We start from the raw sequence: 16,964 nt of genomic DNA, 5'->3' as shown, positions 1-16,964 counted from the left end.
GTGCTTTAGAAAGAATAAAAGCTGAAGTGAGAATAAAGCTGACTGTTTCACATGTGGCAGCAAAAACTGAAGTTTTCAAAAGAGTAATAAGTAAGAAGTTTCTGCCTTTTTCCATTTTTTTTTACATTTTTCTAAGGAAACTGCCAATGCAAACCATAAAACACACGTAAAAGTCATTTTACCTCCCCCCCAACAGTAACTTGATAGTGACAAATTTGAAAAAAAAAAGTAACTTTTAGTGACCAATTTGAAAGAAAGAAACTTTTAGTTTAAAAAGTGACTCGCTATGAGCCGTGGTATTCCAAACCTGTGGAAGAATTACCTTGACAGCAGACAACGCTAAATCCGCTCATTCCAAAACACGACATTTATATGAATTAACAAGACGCACATACACACATACGAAACAAACAATTCAATATGGCACACCAAAAAATAAACTAGATGAACTTCTTTGAATACGTCTCATTCTAGAAAGAAAGGGTAGAAAAAAGATAAATGTGCAAAGGTATTCTTCAATTAGTGTGTATAAAAATGGATTTATTAAAGGTGTTTAGCATTTACTTTAACATGACGGTATATTCTGATCACAGAAAAAAAGAGGCGATATACCTTCATCTCTGAATAAACAGGCGGAATGGCATACCACCGCATACCATCTCACTTCGACCACTGGCCAAAGGAAAATTGGGGATCGGTTATTTTCTATGTAATGCGAGCATGATAAATGTGGTAAGTATGTTGGGTGTGTTATGATATATACTGTTCAATGTGATGATATCTTACAACACTCACCAAAAAAGCACATCGGCGAAGATGAAAAGTGGTCGGAAGAAAATTCTCAGTGACAAGTCGCTCCGAGCGCAAGAAATATAGGAACTCGAGCAGTACCTCCCCCAGTTTGTGTCGATATTCACAGTTGGCTGTGAGTTACATAACGTGATGTACTACTATGAGCAAAATAAATGACGCGTCTCTTTATTTTGAAGTTTTTGGAAAATATCCACGTTTTCTTTACATGTTCGAAATTTCGGAAGGTTTCCCCAGCAGGAAACGTTAATAACAAACCCGTTTTTAATACTTGTGTTAGATATTAGCTTAAAATAAATAAATTAGAAGCAAAAACATTAAATCGACCGAAATTACAAAAATTATCAACTCTGCTAAAGTGGGAAATTTTCAAGAACGCGAGGAAATTCTGTAGCTAAACACGAAGCAGCGACATCTGTATCATTGAGAGAAATGTGGATTAAATCTACAAATATTACAATCTACAAATGAAATTTTTAACGAAACATTTTTAATATGTCTTATTACGTGCATATCTGCAAACTCCAAATATATGAATGTATGCCAAGTATTAACGTACGAGAGTTAATAGTGGAAATTACCTATGGGAAAGGACGAACTGGTAGCACGATCGTAATGAAAAGTTGTCTTTACCGTAGAACAGGTTCAGTTTACGTAAGAAACCAAATAGATCAGTTAGATAAAGCAACAAGTCTGAATGCCGCAGGTAACTGGTTCGAACCCCCGTAGAAGTGCAATTATCATTTTTATCACTATTGTTATTTTATTTATGTGGGAAAGAATCAAATTGTAACGTATGTGTAAAACTCCTGATGATACCAAAAAAAGAAAAAAAATGTCGTTGTCGCACTTGGATTAGTGTCCCCAATTTCGTTTGCAAACAGTTTCACAATTATTCCTAATATGATCGCTGGTTCATAACGAATGATTTCCGGTAAACGTTAATTCTAATTTGGAGAATTTTATAAATTTTCACAATGTTTATCATTAAATAGTCTTCTATCTATTTGTTTGGACGTTTTGATAACAGATTTCCTTATTAAATGTTTAATTTTCCCTAGATGTTTAATTAGGGAAAAGTTTTACAATTTTTTTTTGTTTTGAATTGAAATAGTGTTGAATTTACCACATGAGGTAAGTAGCCCGAAGGAGGAGAACTGAAGTAGCTGATATTCTACGTAAAAGCAACCTATTGTAGAATGATGATGCTTCTTACCTTCAGCACATAATCTTTACGTTAGAGAGTCAGATAGAGAAAAATCTTGGTTTTTCCTCCCGCATGACCACTCATCTTAACCTCTACATACCATGGTTCGTCTTACACAATTTCGGGACTTCAAAGACATTCATAATATAATAATAATAATAACATTCCTGAATATGCCATCCTTACCTAATGTAGTAACCTTAGACACCTTAGCTTAAAATGCTTTCTTTAGTAATAATTTAAGCAACCATGTGTGAGGCGGCACGACGTTTTATTTTGCACCTCTCATTTCAGTACCCTCCCAACAGAAAGTAATTTATGATAAGCAGGGAAGACAAAATGAATAAGAAATATATTTATAGCATTCACTCCCCCGTCATGATTGGAATATCAAGTTTCATTTTTTATTGTACCGAAGATGGCCCTGTGCAGTTAGGGGTAGGTAACTAAAGAAATACCTAATGTATAGCACCCATTGATTGTAATATTACCGCTTCTTCATTTGTTCCAGGGAGCCCCTACACAACTAAGGGTGACAAAAAGAATAGTAAAAATGTCTAATGCTTCTAGTGGCGGATCCAGCAGGGACTCCTGGGGGGCGGGAAGTGAAAGATTCTTTTGATGATCTGAAGCTGTCACAAATTACCACTTAACTAAACTAAAAATAATAGTGGAGTGAACCGGAACCTAATCAGTTCAAATTGATGCAATAGTGTAATTTTTGACTTCATATTAAAGTTTTGGTTCCAAATGACAATTTCAGTTCTAGTAGATAATGATGAAATCTGGGTGGCATCTGCAATGTATGAAAAATAATGACGTCTATATCGTGATCCTGTTGGTGACATCACGAGTCATGACCTAAATATAGCACAAAGTAAGCGCCAGACGCTGTTGGCTCTCGTAGCCGAGTGAGTCAGAGCAACATGCTAGTAAGAAAAATTGATTTTGGTGTGGGTTGAAACTCTGCCTAAGGAGAGTTATTTTCTTATTTTAAAGAATTTTTATAACACTTCTTTCGTTAAAATAAGATTAAAAATAATATTCAAAAAGTGATTTAACAATTATTTTTTTTAAAAAAATTCATCAAACTTCTTTCATTAAAGTAAGTTTGCTCTTGTACTATAGAGATCCATAGCAGAAGTAGTAGTAGTAAAGTAGTAGTAGTAGTACTAGTAGTATGAACAGGTTAGAATGCAATTCTTCATTCATTTGTTTCCGTGCTATATTGCCAAACGTAACTCGCTTACAAAGCCTTGTGGCTAGGGCTGAGTGTATTTCGAAAATATACTTGCTGTTCAGGGTGAAGTTCCAAAGTTTAGCATTGACTAGGAATTTTTGCTATTAATATTCCTTCTAACAATATTGCCAGTGGACAAAATTTAGCCTGTGTTGAAGCTTTTTATTCCTAATTTATGTTACTTTATTTTTTAACGGATATGTTAAAAATACATTTGTAAGCAAGCACGTATGCAGGAATTTATTTCGGGAACTATCCAACGCTATTTGGGGGATCCGATTTCAACATTAAAATAAATTATAATTAAATTTTTAAAAATAGCCCCCCAAATTAGGCTAAATTTTCAGAAAAGTTGGGATTTCAGAGGGTGTCCGGACACCCTGAACCCACTCCTAAATGCGTCCTTGTTTGTCAGTAACGTTTCCTCCTTTTGAAACCCTTAAAACTTCGAATATATAAAGGAAAACGAGTTATTTTCGATAAAGTATCACTTCAAGGAGACGTGATCTTTTTATTGCATATGATATGATAGTACCCGACCTTAACAAGAGCAAGAATTCCTTGCCTTTGGTTCTCTACGATCGCGCTCTATCGAAAGGTTAGGTTTGTAAAATATTACTCCTAAGAAAAAACGTTGCTGGCAGAGAACCGTGATGCTGAACACAACTCCACAGAAATGCATGCTGAACTTTCGTTTATAGCTACCCTTTGCCGATTTGCCCTCAAGGTCAATCGAGTGATAACGTAGTTCAGTCCCTGTTCTTAAGAGCCGGCGGGAGTCAAGTGACCTTGACAAATCGAAGATATCGCAGTGCAAAGTGTTTCCTTATTTTGGCAACAGATGGGGTTGTCGCTGAAATGCCGTCAAAGCAAATGCACCCGTCCTTTTCCTTCGTTTTCCCCTGCATGTGGTCAAAGTTGGACAGCGTAGGAGGGGGGTGGTTACAGCTGTAAACGGGACAGAAGAGTGAAATACTTTTCTTTTGGCTAAAAGAGAAACAGAACTGAAGAGCCGGCGGGAGTCAAGTGACCTTGACAAATCGAAGATATCGCAGTGCAAAGTGTTTCCTTATTTTGGCAACAGATGGGGTTGTCGCTGAAATGCCGTCAAAGCAAATGCACCCGTCCTTTTCCTTCGTTTTCCTCTGCATGTGGTCAAAGTTGGACAGCGTAGGAGGGGGGTGGTTACGGCTGTAAACGGGACAGAAGAGTGAAATTCTTTTCTTTTGGCTAAAAGAGAAACAGAACTGAAGAAACAAATAAATAAGAGGGACCAACATGATATCAGCCGTCAGCTCCCTGTCAGAGAGCCACTCAAATATCTACAACGGTCACAAACATACCATAGAGAACTAAAGCACTTGTCGCCTGTCTCTTTCTCAAAGGATTCTACCTATGGTAAATAACAGAATAGTGCGGGAAGAATCTGATATAAAATGAAGAACCATGCCAATATTAAAAACACACACACACACACACACACACACACACACACACACACACACACACACACACACACACACACACACACACACACACGGGAGAGTCGATATTCTAATTTATTTAGAGCCTTCGTGGTTTAAAAAAAAAAAACAACTTGGAATTGAAAGGCAGAAAACCCAGACAAAGATTTGAAATGTATTGACAATGTGAATCATTTTTTTAGTGGAGTCCATTTCCTTATTTTCTTTTCAAAATATGACCACCAGATTTACCCTCTCTCTCGCCTTCACATTCGAATGGTCCTGGGTTCGATACCAGTTGCTGACCATCCTGAGTTTTTCCTATTATAACAGGAAAAAGCCGCAATGTTACATTCAGCCTTGGGGGCCAGCTTAGAAGGACAGGAGGGAGCACATGCCCTGCTTGATGTTGGTTTTTATTGGGGGAAAGAGACCACTTCATTAACAATAGAATTAAAAGATGTGTCACTCATGTCCAAAATTATTGTCGCATGTCTATAAATATGTTATTGTAGGAATATAATTTGATAACGAATTCACCCGGTATTTCTTATAATGTTAGTATGCGTACAATCGGCAAAGACGTGTATGTGGCAAATTTCATGTCAAAAGAGCAGTAAATAAGAACAATAAAACGAAAACAAAACTTTCGTGTCCATTTAGCAACATTTTATTTTACTCATTCTAATCTTCGTATTTATAATTACTGTATTTTCCTATGAAATTTACCACATATATTTCCCGATTGTACACATAGTATCAGTATTAAAAGTCTCCTGCAAAATCATTATTACATGATATTTTTACAAGAAGACAGTTATAGAAATGCGACAATCATTTTAGACATGAGTGTACAAGGATGTAACAGGTGTTTGTTTCAAACATTAAATAAGTGTTCGTATAAATTGAACTTATTTCCTGACGTCATAGAACTAAGAACTGTTGCAGAGCGATGTAAGTCCGGTGACAATACAATATTCCATTCTTACTTTCATACTTTGCAATATATCTATTTATTTTAAAAGCAAATTTTAATATGTTTTTATTTTCAACTTCCTTATCCTAAAATAAATACTAGCCTTTAACCAGCCCTGGTATCCCTGGTTGCATATCACTTTAGGATTTGGAAAAGGTGTCCAACGAATTAAAAAAAAATGATAAGACACCTTTTAAAGACATTCTTTTGTTAATAAATTCCCACTAAAAAGTTAAAAATAATTTTGTTTATGCAAGACTAAATAAAAAGAATGGAGTGCGTCATTTTAAGAATTTATAAAGTAACTGTAAGCCTATATGAGAGCGCATCCTTTTTTTTTAGTCACGCATAAACATTTTTTTTTAAACTTTTAAGTGCGACTTGATTAATGAAAGTATATCTTTAAAATGTTTATTATTATCTTTTTTTATTATTGTTAATGTTTGCGTCCTTGGCATAGGGTGTTTATTTTGGTAAGGTACCGTATGGTACGTTTCTATACTACTAGGGTATATAAACATTTAGTTTCCTATGCGTTACTACATACATTAAAAAACATTTTTTTTAAAGAATTACTACCGAATATTACTACCGCTCCGCTAATAAGAGGGAGACAGATTGAGGATACCAAACACCCCTACCGTTGATTGAGAAATATTTAGGTGTCGACACTGATGAGCAACATCTACATATGAATTTGAATGTTTTGTGGGCTTTAGACAATTGATTCAGACCGGGAAACATGGGGGACAGAATGTTGGAAGCAAGTAATCCAGTCCCTAGTTTGAATGCCTGGAATAAGTAAGGACTCTTCCCCCCTTGGTAAAACCTGCCGAAATTGGAAGCAATATCAAAGAAGCACTGCTTCGAAAAAAGAGGAAGCAAACATGCATAAATAGTCAGAGTCGGATTTAGGTTTAGTGGGGCCCCAAGCTGTTGAAGGTAATGGGGTCCTTTATGTGTCCAGATGAACATACGCACCCTACATACAGCAATGAAGAAACTAGAGATAATTTAGGAAGCAGATTGGTAGAAGGAGCCCTATTAATTACACGAACATAGGCTACACAGCAGGAAGCACTGTTGCTACGTATATATAAATTTTACTTTATTTTTTTAAATTTTCTTATATTTTAGAAATCCAATTTTTCTTTAGATTTTGGGGCCCCCAAGAGAGCGGGGCCCTAAGCTATAGCTCGTTTCGCTTACACGTAACTCCGGCACTGTAAATAGTATACATATACAGGCGCGGATCCAAGGGTGGCTATAGAGGCTATAGCCCCCCCCCTTGACGCTCAGGTATACACTGGATAAAATGGGCTTCAATCCTGTTTACTCTGGATAAAGAGGCAAACTATGGTTTACCTCCTCCCTTGATCATATCCTGGATCCGCCACTATATATATATATATATATATATATATAGTGGCGGATCCAGGATATGATCAAGGGAGGAGGTAAACCATAGTTTGTGTATATATGTATATAAATGTGTGTGTCTAGTATGTTGTACGATGGAAGCTGATGAAAGAGCTTTATACCATATTATTCTTGATTTTTTGACAGGTAAACAAAGAATATTTCGGGAATTAATCTATCCTAAAGATTATAATAATGTATCTTATTTTTTCTCTTGCATGTATATTCTTAGCCTGCAGGAAGTTTTCATTTCTTTCTTGGAATAGATAAACGAAGACTTTGGTTCGGCTTCTCCTTCACAAATTTTTGTCGAAAGGTTGACTTTATCGCTACAAACACAAATTACTTCTTCTCACAGAAACCATCTACAAACACACTGTACTGCTGAAACAGAAACCATCAACCAAAGAGGTCATAAATTTTGCCATTCCTCGTGTTTGAAGTTCCTGTTCTTCACAATGATTTCCTTCCTCCCGCCCCTGTTAAGATGTTCAAAGTAGATTTTCAAAAGGACTGGCTCCCGCTGAGAAGGAAAGGGGGATGAGGAATGACTATAGTGCCATCTAGCAGTTATACGGCCAAGTACGTGAACACGAAAAAATCTGATTTCTGATTTCTGTAGATTCAATTATGAAGGATATAATTTCTCATCGATTGTGAAATGGATGTCTTTGGAAACAGCGAAAAAATAGTACAGTAGCGCACAAATACAAAGATTGTACTCCATTCTCAAAAAAGTCCGGAGTTTTTAGCTCTTTTCCTTACTGTAAAAAAACAGAAGACTTTTCCGTCTGATTTTGATCATTTTCTTATGGGAATTTGGATTATAATTATCTGTATTTATAAGAAGAAAATATCACGCACAGCGTTCAAATTGCACCTTTAAAATGAGATGCATCATATTTAGTGCGCTACTGAGACATTTTTGCGAAAGAACGAAATGAAACCGTGATTTGCCTAAAAAATGGTTGAGATCCCATGTTAAATTGAACACCAATATTCCGGCCGCTGTGGCGCACTCCTTCTCCCTCTTAAGTCGTGTTCGTATTACTTCGAACAGTTTCAACGTATTTGTTTTCCAACCTAAATAAGAACAGACAATGAGGGCCAATCATAGCATACATTTGAGCAAGTATCGTGAAATTATTATACACATTACCCAAAGACTCTTAATATATGAATCTATACATTTATTTATATAGATAAAGCAAACAGTTGAAACTACCTATCGAAAGAATAAATTAACAGCACGATCATAATGAAAAGCATGCCTCCTAATATACGAGACTTCTTTCCCGTAAGAAATCGAAACTCAGTTGGTCAGAAAAACTAGTCTGTACGAATTTGGTTGTTAGTTCCAGCACAGTACGCCTACGAGTAAGGGTTTTTATTGTTTCTTCTTTATATGTGAGGAAAAATCTAATTGTGGCACGACGATATTAAATGTATTTGGTTAGGTAACTTTGTCTTAGCTAAACTTTAAATATCAGTAACCGTGGAAATTATTTCACTAAGAGATCAGTTATGAACATTCCAAACACGTTAAACCAATGGCATAACATGAAGGTTAATCTCTCCTACGCAGCCCTTAGTTATGCGTCCGTACTTTCAGGGGAAGACCAAGGGCCGGGCAACCCTGGCGACTGGCCGGGGCGGCAGAGTCAGGGGATGCCAAAACGAGCCTAAAAAAGTAAATTTTATAATGTGTTTTCTAGTGACTTTTTTGGTTTATATTCTTGTAAAGTAGTGGCAATTAGATAATCTTTTTCCATTTCACCATGGAAGAAGAGAGTTTCATAGTATTAAGAGGGCTGTATCGACAAATGTATGACATATAGAATAAAGAGTGGAGGGGGAGTAAGTATTGTTTGTCTGTTTGCTTGAGTTTAGCCTTCCACGGTTATGTCTTAATGCCGAAAGGAGATGTGGATACTGATTATAGTGGAATCCGAACAACTTTTATCGTTCAACAGTAACCCACCGGGAATTAGACCCGAAACCACAGAAGACAGAGTCCCCGAAACCAGATCGTCATTTACCCTAGGTTTTGGCGGCGTTTACGGAATGCGGTAACTAGCTAATTGAGTGTAAAATGCACCAGTAGCAAAAATTCCCGGGTCACTCGTGGGGTACTAGTAATTTCCATATCGATCATGTAGAATTTAAGTGTGCCCAGCACAGCCGAAATGGATCCTCTTCCAGACCCATGCCGATAAACGATATAACTCATATTTATTGATTTGTGCAGATTCTGCCGAATTGGAACGTAGATTACTAATTTCTTTCGGAATTTGTGTGCTAACGTAACTATAAGTCGATTTAAGCCAATATAGCAGTCTATATGGGGCAATGTCGTTTTACCTAGCCTGTATCATTCTTAATAGTTTGACATCGCACCATCTGTAATAGGACGACTTGTTAACCGTTCTAGGAGGATCAACCTCGAGATCCATATGAATCGACGTCACAGTTTTCCATTTACCCTTCAACGGCCCACCGACATGTGTTGCTGGGGTGGTTTCGGCTTGTAGTTACATTATAAGCAGTAAAAATTGCTTTTTCCCTTTGATATAGTTATTATTTCCACTTTATTCTTAGTAATTTAAAACAATACTTCTCAAAGTGAGCATTAAAGCACCACGGGGTGCGTTCGAATTTCCAAAGGATAAGGCGGATTTTCATGTGTCCTTTACCTCCGTGAGTTGCGAGCGATTGTGCTAAACAGCCAATGAAATCACGCATCGGAGATGGCGCGCTACACTCGCGTCAGAGTAGAAATTTGTTCAATTCTGACTGAAGTAACGCGCGTACATTGTTGTAGTGACTGACTAACATGGCGGAGGTAAAAACAACGTTTGAAGAACTACTCGTAGAACAAGTAAGAGAAAACGAAATTTTGTACAACCTTAAGCATCCGAAATACAAGGATTCAGTATTAAGGACAAAAACATGGCATCAAATTGCTGAGAATATTGGTATCGATGGTTAGCACTTTTATATTTGTGTAGTTAATTAGTTGTATTACCGGGAACAATAGATAGTAAATACAATAACTGTTATGTACAAATTATCAATTCCTATATTAAATAAAAGCAATGTAATTTGAAACTGCTTTAGTATGATTTATAAATATTTTTATTTGTTTTATAAAATTTATTCGGATCGGATTTTAATTCAAAGAAAAGGTTCCTGTATATTCCGTATTCTCGTCGAAGCTGGAAAATGGGGTGAACCCACCACATTTTCCTAACATACTTCCAACGGCGGCGTTTTGAAATATAATATATTCCAGCTAAAACAATAGCTCTCCTTCGGGAATCCATTATCACAAACTAAAATCGCAAACTTTCTATTTTACGCATGCGAATTAGCTAGGAAGTAGTAATTTGGCGCAATACACGCACGGATGTATGTAAACGAAAATAATTTACGGTGAATACGCTACATGTGATGCTTCCGTTCTAACGCGGGCATGAAAATCCGCCTATACACTGGGACAAGAAAAAAAAGAGCAATTGGGAGCGTTCGAGATTTCATGGCCGTTTAGACTTTTTCTTATTATTGGACGAAAGTAATTATTTATTTTACAAATTATCTAAAGTTTAGATTTCTTTAGTAACTCTACGGTGAGTTATCTCAAAAGGTTAATATCTACGGGAGAGAAGAACAGTTCAATCTCTGTTTTTCTTGCCATCTTTTACACTTCGTTATACTGTAACGTAATTACATCATTTATACGACAGCAACGTGTCACTCATTGACCGTTTGACGTTGAGAATGGACATAGATATTTGTTAACCACATTGACTTGGCACCTAGTCTTCCATTCCAAGCGCTGCTATCGGCTGAAGGAATTCCACTCTCTTTCGTCACCCGCTCTCTCGCTTAACAACAGCAAACCCTCATTGGCTCAAGCGTGGGTGTGTGAGCTTTAGTTCGCATTTTGCCACGGCTCAAAACATTTTGGCAGCACTATAGTACTGTTCATAAGGCAATTCTACTGTTTATAAGAAAACATGGTTAACTTTGTAAATTTACCAATATCATCATTACAATACGATAACCATTATGCGGTTAAATCTACAGAATTAAGCTAACTAAAGATTGTAGGAAAATATAGGAAAGGAACATTAATATAAATGGGATTCTCCATGATTAACTAACTAAATAGTTCTATGGCCTATGGAGACCGAAGGTTCAATGCCACGTTCACAAAATATCTCAACTGACTTTTATCCTTATCCAACTGGATCCTGTTTCTAGCCTGTATTCCTATTTCTGCAAGATCCATCTTAATGTTCTCTTTCCATCTACGTTTAGGTCTTCCTAATGGCCTATTTTCAATTGGGGCTCCAGTTAAAATTTTGAAAGCGTTCCTACTTTCTTCTATTCTGGCTACATGGCCTGCCCACCTGAGCCTCCTAGCTTTAATGCCTCTAACAATGTTAGGTGAGTAGTAGTGATGTGAAGTGGAAAAGTTTCTGTTCTAAGAAAATATCAGTAATCAAGTAACAATTCCTTAGCAATCATAGAATTGGTTGAATTCATATATAGAAATGTTAAACAGTGAAAGATCGTTTAAAGAATCTGAAAATTTTCATGGCTCAGACAATTGTCACTTCTATGTAGGAACAGGTGAAATAATTTTCCATGAATCGAAATATTTTCTCTTATATGGAAAAAATGAAGAACTTTTTATGAGTCGGAAAATTTTCATCATTTTGAAGCAAAAAGTAAAACAACTTTTGGTGAATCGGAAAGTTTTATTGCTCTGTAGAAACAAGTGAAAGGGATTTTCATAGATCGGAAAATTTTCATCATGATGTAGAAACAAGCGGAAAAAACTTTTCACAAGCCGGACAATTTTGAATATCATGTATAGTGATGTTAGTTGGAAAATTTTCCACTATATTTAACTGCACATAGAGCTACAAAATTGAATTTCTGAAGAGGAAAGTTAGTCAGCAACAAATTATAATTTTCCAATTAGCTTTCGCGAACCGGAAAATTTTCTAATATTTCAAGTTGGGAAGTAAAAATATACAGTGTTTCTCTTCCTTTGCGAGCTAATTCATTGCTAAGCGGTTAGCATACGCGCCTTTGGCATGGAAGACCTGGCTTCAATTCCCAGCGGAAGCTCATGTAGTTCGGATTCCACGTTAATCAGTTGGTCCCGTCTTATATAGTCTCGCTGCTGAAACGGATGTTAAACTCAAAATCAACTCAATTCAACTATTCTATCTATCTATCTCTCTCTTTCTCTTTCTCTATGTGTGTGTGTGTGTGTGTCTCCGAAGTGCAGAGAACATGCATGGAGTTCAAATAGTACAAATATCCCATTCTATTATTCAAAATTTCAATTCATTAAAAGTCATGAATATTTTCTAATTCATAAAAACATACTCCACTTATTCCTACATCGTTGTTTAGCCGTCAAATTAATTGCTAATAAATATTGTCTTAAAAAGTTTCATGAAATGAAAATCTAACGATTCTTCATTTCAAGAATGTTTCATAACTTCAATGCGTTGTTCCCTCAGAATTCACCTTTGATCTTACAATATGAGATTTCGTCAGTTTAATACGCATAATACGGTTTTCTCATAGCTTTACTACTTTTATACATTTACATACTCCAACATTTACAAATAAGTAGATGTAATATAAAGTGCCTACTGTAAATTTTTGACTACCCAAAATTCGAGTTTAAGTAACTCATGAAAGCAAATACTGACCATTTTCTGGAAATAAACATTTATTTATTCATATATTCATTCAGAAGAGAAAGTGAAATATAACTATTAAGGAAGTTGATTTGTGTAGTTGTTCTTCAAATAAAATAATAAAAGAAACATAAAAAGCTGCACTATTAGCGCTACGTTCTAAAACCAAGTAATTTCATTTTAATTTACAAAATAAAAAACATATTTCTTTACTTGTACTAACGAATCGTCATTATTTCTAATACATTTTTATACATAATAATGGTAGTTTTACAGTACAAATAAAACTTTCCGATTCACAAAAAGTTGTTTTACTTTTTGCTTCAAGCTGATGAAAATTTTGCGACACAAAAAGTTCTTCAATTTTTCCATACAAAACATAAAGTATTTCGATTCATGAAAAATTGTTTCATTTGTTCCTACATTGTACTGAAAATTGTGTGAGCCATGAAAATTTTCAGTTTCTTTTAACGATCTTTCTCTTTTTAACATTTCTATACATAAATTCAATCTATTTTATGAATGCTGAGGAACTGTTATTTGATCACTATTTGTTGTGAACGGAAAATTTTCCCGAAAAATATAGAAGAAAATTTTCCACCTCACATCACGGCTTAACAACGATGTAGGAATAAGTGGAGTATGTTTTTATGATTCGGAAAATTTTCATTACTGGTGAGCAGTATAAACAGTGCAATTCCTCCAAGATTACTAGTAACCAAAATAAAGAATCAAACTACACATTTCCTACCTGTTGTTCTGAAGAATCTTAGCAAATTAGTAGTGTTGTTTTAATTTAAGGCGTACAGTTACACTATTTTAAAAAAAATACAAATATTAATCTTTAATACCAGACTATAGGAATTTATATCGGGATCGGCAACGTTGAAAAGGAGGGGGAAAGAATTATATAATTAAATGCATGCCGAATGTGCTAAGCTGCGATAGGGAGTCATCACCCAGATTACAACTTTGCCGATCGTTGCACTAGAGGAATTTGTCCAGGATGGTTCGGTGTCGGGCTAATAACGACGAGTATGTTTATTTACATCACCGTTAAAGAAATAGTAAACTTTCTGAAAGGAAATTACTTAGGAAACATCAGATCCTGCTTATACTTAGCCAGAGCCCATTCTGAAAATATTGCATCTGGCGTTCTGGGTGAAAGTTCTATCAGACTAATAGAAAAATATATATTCCCGTTTCCACACTGATGGTAGAATTTTTGAAACAGTTATTGAACTACGCTCGAAGCATGGGCTTAAATAGCGCCCCTGCAACTCTGTGGCGTGGGGACCGCACAAGCTGCAAGGCCAAAAAATATATAGAAACTACGCAGGGGCGGACCAGACCAAATTTTCACCGAGGCAAAGTGACCTTTTGGCGCCGTCCTCCCCCTAGTACTAGCCTATATTTTACATTTTGTCATAGTCTTTTTAATATTTTATACATTTTCAAGAATTCATTCATTATCTAGGAAAACTTTACAAAGAATTCTATTACAATATTAACTCCCACCTACTCCCACAGCGTTTGGTCAAGTGGCTAGCACGCCTGCCTTCTGTGGTTTCGGGACCCATTCCCGGTGGGTTACTGTTGAACGATAAAAGTTGTTTGGATTCCACTATAATCAGTATCCACATTTCCTTTTACCATTAGGGCATAACCGTGGAACGCTAAACTCAAGCAAACAAACAAACAAACAATACTTACTCCCCCTTCACTCTTTATTCTACAAGCCATATCTCCATTTGTCGATACAGCCCTCTTAGTACTATGAAACTCTCTTCCTCCATGGTGTAACGGAAGAAGATTATATAATTGTCACTACTTTACAAGAATATAAACCAAAGAAGTCAGTAGTAGCTCGCGTTGAGACACGGGGCGCATAAAATGGCTTCTCTGTCCGTACTTGTGCTATCGTTTCTGCTTTGTTTGTCGAATAGTGCAGTTTAATTTTTACTTCTGTGACTTCTTGAATTGGTGAAGTGTGCACTACAAGTACTTTGTTTCACTTGTGTGCAACAACACATATATATATATTCTGTAGTTGACGTGTAACGTCGAGTGTACGCAATATGAGGTCTAATACACTCAGAATTAATTTCGTAACTGTGCGTCAAAAGCCTACATCTATTCATATTCATGAATGGATTCGAAGTGTTTTCAAGTTGACAATTGACCAAGTGTTAAGTATAGAACTGGACTTTGTTCATAAACTTTTATACATCAAACTAGTTAAAATGTTATGTGAAGGTATTCTTGCCGGTACCAATGGCACCGTGACTTATGCCAATACTGATGGAGATCATTTGTTACCAGATTTGGCAGACAACTCTGTTGTTGTTGTAAAAGTGTCTTTATGTCCAATGGAACTTAGTGATACCCTGTTAAGTCGTATACTCTCCCAGTATGGGGATATTCAAAATATTGCTGATGAACAGTACTCTACTGATCATATTTATGTTATTTGCACGGGTCGCAAACTAGTCAAAAAGACTGTTGAACGTAACATTCCATCATTTGTTATTGTTTATGGTTACGTCTTTTTGTCAGTTACGCCGGTCAAATCCAGATCTGCGCGGTCTGCAACTCTCAGAACCATTTTGTACAGGAATGTCCTAAGAAGAGAACTCCACTTTTACCCAGGTCTACTTCTGTGTTTCCCGGTGTCCGCATGCCGTGCAACCTTCCAGTGGAAACATCAGCTACCGATACCGGTTGTTACAGTGCATTTCCTGTTCTACAAAAGGATACCCACATACCCACACCGTCCCCGATTTTGACACTTGAAAGTGCTGCATCTAGTGCTCCCGACATTCATCCCGTCCACCCTTCCATTGCTGACAGCTCACATAGTATGGAAGTGACACCTACTCCTGATGCTGACGAGACAAGTGTTCCATCTCCAGTTCCTGTGACTGACCAGCCACTTCTACTAAACTCTGGGGTAGGTGATAGAAATATAATAGAGGGGCACGGTGCTACCCCTTCAAGCGTTCCTCTCGAAGTTGGTTCCATTGACACCATTGGTTTTGAAGATGCTACTAGTGACACCATAAGTGATTCCGATCTGAGCGTAGCATCCTGTGGAAAGCACAAGTTAATTCAACTTCAGTTTAACAGTAGTGCAGTGTCTAAAAATTCTAAAGGTAACTGAAGTGCTGAAACAAGTGGTAGCAATGTTAGAAAACACGAGGTTCGACCAAAAAGTTGAAATCTGTTGTTCAATCAGACGGCGAATAGTGCATTGCCCACCGTTGGTATCAATAATTTATATTGTTTATATATTTTTTCCTTGTTTCTACTTTACACATGTTCTTTTTTCCGCATTGCTTTACATTCATGTATTTACTTTATATATATTTTTATAATGTTTAGTTTTCGTTTTGCCAGAGTCAATTTAAATCGTCTTACTTCTCCCGACAAATTACATGCACTACGAGATTTTATATATCAGGAAGAAGTTGATATTCTGTTTGCTCAAGAGGTGGCAGTATCCGATTTTCAAGACATTCCTAATTATTCATGTGTTTCACGCTTCACTGAAAATAGTTTAGGAACTGCTATTCTATACCGCAGTGATATTGACTTTCAAGAGCTTCTCCAAATGCCTACTGAACATATCACCTTAGGAATACTGGAAAATATACGCCTGTGTACAGCCTATGCTCCGAGTGGTTCGAGTCATGCACGAGAGCGCAATAGTTTCTTTAATACTGAGCTTGCTCAAATGTTATATAATGGTTCTTCTCCTTGTATATTAGCCGGAGACTTTAATGCTGTTTTGGCACCAATAGATATGACCCCAAATTATATCTTCTCAGCCAGTCTGTCCAATTTAATTGCCACCTATGATCTAATAGACGTGTGGCGACACTTATTTCCAACTACGCCTGGCCATACTTTCTTTACAGGGACGAGTTCCTTAAGATTGGATAAATTCTATATCAGTCGCACTCTTCTACATCAGGTTCAACACATGGCTGTGGTCACAGTCTGTTTTAGTGATCATCATGCTGTACTCATGACCATCAAACTACCAGCCCACAAATTTCTCAAACGTAGCCCATTGTGGTACTTTAATACGTCAATTTTACGTGAGCCCGAATATGAAGCTCTGATA

At 36.5% G+C, this 16,964-nt stretch overlaps 1 protein-coding gene across 3 annotated transcripts in view; it reads right to left on the bottom strand.

The window, feature by feature from the left end:
- The window catches only part of LOC145684305 (uncharacterized), a 62,281-nt gene that overhangs the window by 24,906 nt on the left and 20,411 nt on the right, over positions 1–16,964 (bottom strand). The window contains exon 1 of one of the 3 annotated variants that reach the window (XM_081756483.1): positions 2,204–2,316. The exons of the other annotated variants lie outside the window; for them this stretch is intronic. The gene's annotated coding sequence lies outside the window, so the exon portion shown is untranslated. Of the gene's footprint in view, positions 1–2,203; positions 2,317–16,964 lie in introns of those variants that run through there. 3 annotated transcript variants of the gene reach the window in all.

The sequence above is a fragment of the Thermobia domestica genome, chromosome 4 (assembly GCF_964235325.1).
Source record: "Thermobia domestica chromosome 4, izTheDome1.hap1.1, whole genome shotgun sequence".
In the NCBI taxonomy this organism is placed as follows: Eukaryota; Metazoa; Arthropoda; class Insecta; order Zygentoma; family Lepismatidae; genus Thermobia; species Thermobia domestica.
Note: the sequence above shows the minus strand (reverse complement) of the source record. Positions and strands in the feature narration are given on the sequence as shown.